Here is a 6,000-nt window from a genome sequence, read left to right as displayed (position 1 = left end):
TGTTTGTCCTTAGCCTCTTGGCCCGCGTGGACAAAGCCCCGAACAAACCTTGAACCTTTTGGATAAACACACACACACACACACACACACACACACACACCCCTGGGTCCCAGGTACCCGCATGGCGAGGCTTAGGCATCAAGGGTAGGAGAAAGATGACATCGAAGGATGAGGGCGCCACGGCATTGGTGGAACTTACGTATAATGGCATGATAAATAAGACAGGGGGTCTCCGAGACCCGAAGGATGAGGCCACGATGGCATTTGACATGGAATGAAAGCGGAGTCTGGGGAGCCCGAAGCGGAACAGCAGGCTGGTACAAAAGGTCCCAGAAGCTAAACATGTCCCTGTGACACAAAGGCCAATACAAGGGTTAATGACACAACAATGTCTGAAAGTGTTCAGGCATGCCAAAGTGTACAACTCATCATGGCAGCAAGCAGAATGTGCAACTCTACGCCTGAACAGGGACTTGAACCCTGGACCCTCAGATTAAAAGTCTGATGCTCTACCGACTGAGCTACCAAGGCTTCTAAACTGAGTGCCTATGGAAAAACAAATCTCCTGAACTACAGATTGAAGTGCAATTAAGTGAAGACCATTAAGCTGTTGCCATGATCACGGTCTTCTGGACAGCAGGAGGGTAGACCATAATTTACACAATGCCTGAGAACACTAATTGTTATTACACAAACTGGTTGAAAATTGGCTAAATTGGCCAAAAAACGGTTAAAAAGCTCAAAGTCACAACTCATCAGGGCCACTAGCAGACTGTGAAAATCCAGCAAACCTGCATGACAGATGACAATAGCGAGAACTTCACATATATCTCACAGTCAAGCTGTTGCCTTACCAGGGACTTGAGCTGTGGTATTCTTTTTCGCTCAAAACGTTGATAACCTAATGCAATTTTATGACTACAGACAAATAAACTTTACTGCTAGTGGGTACAATAAAACAACTCTCCCTCTGGTTCCGCTTCTATTCTCTTAGTGTCCTCATGCGGAAGCACAATACGTAAATCAAGCAAAAGCCCTGGAGAGGAAACATCCACCAGATGACTTGCCATCCAAACAGGGGAGAGTACAGAGATGAGTAGCAGAAGAGATGGACCGCGTTGCCCTTGTCTTAGACGTACCACCAACATTGAAAAGAGGTCTGTGGAAAAAACAATCTCCTGAACTACAAATGAGGTGCAAGTAAATGAAGAAGATTAAGCTGTTGCCATGGAAGGACAAATCCACCAGATGACTTGCCATCAAAGCATAGAGATCAGTACTTCATACATATCCCACAATAAAGCTGTCGCCTTACCAAATACTTGAGTTGTGGTATTCGTTTTTACTCAAAACATTGATAATCTAATTCAAACAACACAGCTTCAGACAAGTAAATTACTACTGTTTGGGTGCAAAAAAATAACTCTCCCTCTTGTTCCGTTTCTATACTCTTAGCCCTCGTGACAGGAAAAATGCACCAGATGACCTTCTATCCAAGCAGGGAGATGAGTACAGAGATTTGGGTGCTAGCAAGATGGATGTAGGTTGCCCATTGTTCATTTAGACTTACCAGCAACATTGTTATGATACAAACCTGCTTGAAAAGCAGCCACAATTCTTTTTAAAGACTTATGCATGGAACACAAATGATATGGCAGTGTCTGAAGTATTCAGGCATGACAAATGTACAACTCATCTAGCAGAATGTGCAACTCTACGCTTGAACAGGGACTTGAACCCTGGACCCTCAGATTAAAGTCTGATGCTATACCGACTGAGCTACCCAGGCTTCCAAAACAAAGGGTGGTGGAAAAAACAACCTCCGGAACTACAAATTAAAGTGCACTTAAATGAAGACCATTAAGCTGTTGCCATGATCACGGTTCCTGGACAGCAGGAGGGTAGACCACGATTTACACATTGCCTGAGAACACCAATTGTTATTGCACAAACTGGTTGAAATTGGCTAAATTGACCAAAACGGTTAAAAAGCTCAAAGTCACAACTCATCATGGCCACTAGCAGACTGTGAACATCCTGCAAACCTGCATGACAGATGACGATAGCGAGCACTTCATACATATCCAGAATCAAGCTGTTGCCTTACCAGGGACTTGAGCTGTGGTATTCTTTTTCGCTGAAAACGTTGATAACCTAATGCAATTGTGGACAAATAACTTTATTGCTGGTGAGTACAATAAAACAACTCTCCCTCTTGATGGGAAAAATCCACCAGATGACTTGCCATCCAAGCAGGGAGATCAGCACAGAGATTTGGGTGCCATCAAGATGGATGGAGGTTGGCCATTGTTCATTTAGAGATAGCACCCGCATTGTTATGATGCAAACCTGCATGAAAAACAGCCACATTTCTTTTTAAAGACTTGTGCATGTTACTTAAATGATACAGTGTCTGAAAGTGTTAAGGATTGCCAAAGTGTACAATTTATCATGGCATCAAGCAAAATGCACAACTGTACGCCTGAACAGGGACTTGAACCCTGGACCCTCAGATTAAAAGTCTGATGCTCTACCGACTGAGCTACCCATGCGTCTAAAAAAGAGGGCTGTGGGAAAAAGAAGTGCCGTATTGCTTCCTAAACCCAACCGTCCCATTGTTGTCCTGCGTGTCATGGTTAACACAAATATGCCCGTTTCGTACAAGGGCTAATCCCGAATATTAGTAAAGGAAAGTTGCATTAGCCGGGAATGGACCCGGGTCTCCCGCGCGGCACTCGGGAATTCTTTAGCTATAGCGCCCTAAACTGATTCCCATTCATTTCCTATGGTACTGCTAAACCACTACGGATGTAATATATCCTTGGCCGCTAGAGGGCGCACTCGCCTGCTGTGGTTACTAACACTTGAGTGGATGTGTTTGCATTTACAGTATGTGTGTCATGTTGCTTCCCCTGCTTAGGTTAAATTCAAATGAGTAACTACTAAATATTAATCCTTAAAAAATGCACACAATGCATGTGTATGAATGAACACATTCTTTATATATTGTTATAAGAAAGTCTGTTTCACTATATAAGACTGAGATAAGCAGGTGAAGTAAAAGATGGGTGTCTTTACTTACTTACTAACACAAGTTTTTGTATTTTGCCGAAAATATAAATGACTGAACATACTTTTTCTGTTGTAGCACCATCAACTAAACTGAAGAGCTCACAAGAAGACGGTAAATTAACTGTTTTGCTTCATCCATTCAAAGCTTTGTCGTAAGTCAAGTTTATTTCATCCATACAAGTAGAAATTACAGTGCTCACACTCGCCATCATACCCATAAAAACTAGAGAATAAATACAATACCACAAATACACTATACAATATTACACATAAATACAATAAAAAAAATAAGATAACAAAACTTATAAAAATATACGTTTAAAGTGCTTGTTGTGCTGTCTAATAGCCTGAGGAATAAAAGAGAGAGCATACCGTTTAGTTTGTGTTTTGCTTCATCCATTTAAAGCTTTGTCATACTCCCTATGCTTTTGTCCGTTATAAACTAATAATTGATTTTTGTTGTTGTCCTTCCCTTTTGAAACCCAGTCCTGCCAGCTGTAAAGAGACCTGTGCCCCTTCCTCATGAGCTGAGGTTTTGATGCCAACAACAGCAGGTCCTCTGCCAACAAAGACGACTGTAACAGTTCCTGGTGTATTATTAAAACCATATTTGCATCTTTAAAAAATATCCATCTGTTGTGTCCATCGTAACTGTTGTAAATCCTTTAAAATGTTTAAAATTGTTGTATATCCGATACTGTTCCACAGTTTTAAGACAAGCCGACATTTAGGTGTACAGTCTACTAAGAAAACTGTAATATAAGTAGTTATTAGCCATGAGTAAGTCAAGTAGAACCGTGTTATTTTATATTTAGTTTTGTTTGGCTTTAGTATTTTTTGTGTCATACACTACCTTAATTGTATAATTTAAGGTATTTACTTGACTTAAGATAAAAAAATCTAATAAATACCTATTTATCTTTAATAATGCATCACAGACATGGCCCCAACTGGGATTTGAACCTGCGTCCAGATAATAATTATTAAATATTCAGGAAAAAAAACTCGGCTGGTTCAGCACCTCGGACAGCGTTATTAATGCTGCAACTTCATTGGCTGTCAGCGAATGCCACCTATATGCGACAGGCCCCCACATGGCAGGCGAGAATTCTACCACTGAACCACCAATGCTAGACATGCTTTGAATTGCACCACTGAAAGAAAGTAGTCTGCATGTCTACATTATGTTTTCACAAGTGTCAGCAAAAAGATAATTTTATCCATCTTCCATCAAACACGGATCACAGCCTATTGGGCTGCCTAGTGCACCAACAATCAAAATGGAGCTAACATGCATGACTGAAATCTAGAAGTTAACATCACCAGAAATTTGCTGTTTGCCTTCACACAAACATTCCCTTAAGTGCAAGGGCTAATTCAGAATAGTACTAAAGGAAACCTGCATTGGCCGGAATCGGACCCAGGTTTCCCGCATGGCAGGCGAGAATTTGACCACTGAACCACCATGCTTGACGCACATTAAACTGCACCACTGAAAAAAATCTGTCTGCATGGCACCATTATGTTTTCACAAGTGTCAGCAAAAAGGTAATTTTATCCGTCTTCAAGCAACCCCGGATCCCAGTCTCTTGGGCTGCCTAGTGCACCAACAAACAAATGGAGCTAACATGCATGACTGAAATCAAGTGGTTAACATGACCAGAAATAAGTTGTTTGCCTTCACACAAACATGCCCCTTTTGTGCAGGGGTTAATTCCAAATAGTAGTGAAGGAAAAGTTCATTGGCTGGGAATCAGACCCAGGTCGCCCACACGGCAGACAAGAATTCTACCACTGAACCACCAATGCTTGATTGGGTCAAATTGCACCAGTGAAAACAATCAGTCCGCATGGCCACATTATGTTTCACAAATGTCAGCAAAAAATCTAATTACAAAAAGAATTAAAGGAAAACTGCATTGGCCAAGAACCGGACCCCGGTCTCAAGACTACGGGGTTGAGAGAGCACAAGACTCCAGGAAGGAAGAAGTTGAGTTAGTAACATGCATTAATGGGATGAGATTGCATACAGATGGAGAGAAGGAGGAGAGAGGTGCTTAGTGCTCAAATCAAAATCAAAAAGAAGCAGAAACAGATAGTGGCAATAAGTCAGATATTTTAATAAGTGGAAGAAACAATATGATATATTATTAGAGTCTACTTGAAGCTTTTTATATTTGTCACTCTCTCACTCACAGACCTACACACACACACACACACAGTGTACTACCACGTTGTTCTGCATCTATCTCCTCCAGCCCTTGACATTTAGCAGCCCCACTCCCAACACACACAGACACACACACCACACACACACACACACACACACACACACACGCCACAAGGTCTACTTACTAATGCATATACACATCAACTTTATTTTGGATTAATGCATATACACAACTTTATTTTGGATTAATGCAAATACAAATCAACTTTCTTTTTAGAATTGAACATGCATTGTCACCAGACTTTAGTTTGATCTGAGGAACAGGAGGTCAGCACAGGCCATGATCGTAGATGCAGGCACATTTTGGTCTGGTAAATTACAAGGATTTTTACACTGGGATGGAACTCCTAATCTTGCGATTGACAGCATATCCACCGCAATACAGCCACCTGATACTGTGCAGAACTCAGGCATTCCCACTCTCTAAAACATCACCGCCCAACGTGGGGCTCGAACCCACGACCCTGAGATTAAGAGTCTCATGCTCTACCGACTGAGCCAGCCAGGCACTTCTCAAGTTTAAAGTTGCGGTCCAAAAGTTTTACTAAAACTTCTGAAATGTTACAGTTCTAGAATGTTACTTGGCAGTTCTAGAATGTTAGGTTGAAGTTCTAGAATGTTAAGCTGCCATTCTACAATGTTAGCTTTAAATTATAAAATGTTAAGCTGCAGTTCTAGAATGTTATGATGAAGTACTA

The 6,000-nt window shown here is 41.3% G+C and overlaps 2 non-coding genes across 2 annotated transcripts; both read right to left on the bottom strand.

Annotated features, from left to right (window-relative positions):
- Positions 1-458: 458 nt before the first annotated feature.
- On the bottom strand, positions 459-531 carry trnak-uuu (transfer RNA lysine (anticodon UUU)). Its single transcript has one exon. It is a non-coding gene; the product is annotated as a tRNA-Lys (tRNA).
- A 5,206-nt stretch (positions 532-5,737) lies between these two features.
- trnak-cuu (transfer RNA lysine (anticodon CUU)) lies at positions 5,738-5,810 on the bottom strand. Its single transcript has one exon. It is a non-coding gene; the product is annotated as a tRNA-Lys (tRNA).
- Between the last annotated feature and the right edge of the window lie 190 nt (positions 5,811-6,000).

Source organism: Etheostoma spectabile, unplaced genomic scaffold (assembly GCF_008692095.1).
Source record: "Etheostoma spectabile isolate EspeVRDwgs_2016 unplaced genomic scaffold, UIUC_Espe_1.0 scaffold00019151, whole genome shotgun sequence".
NCBI classification, from domain to species: domain Eukaryota; kingdom Metazoa; phylum Chordata; class Actinopteri; order Perciformes; family Percidae; genus Etheostoma; species Etheostoma spectabile.
The sequence above is the reverse complement of the archived record's forward strand: the minus strand, read 5'-3'. Positions and strand labels throughout refer to the sequence as shown.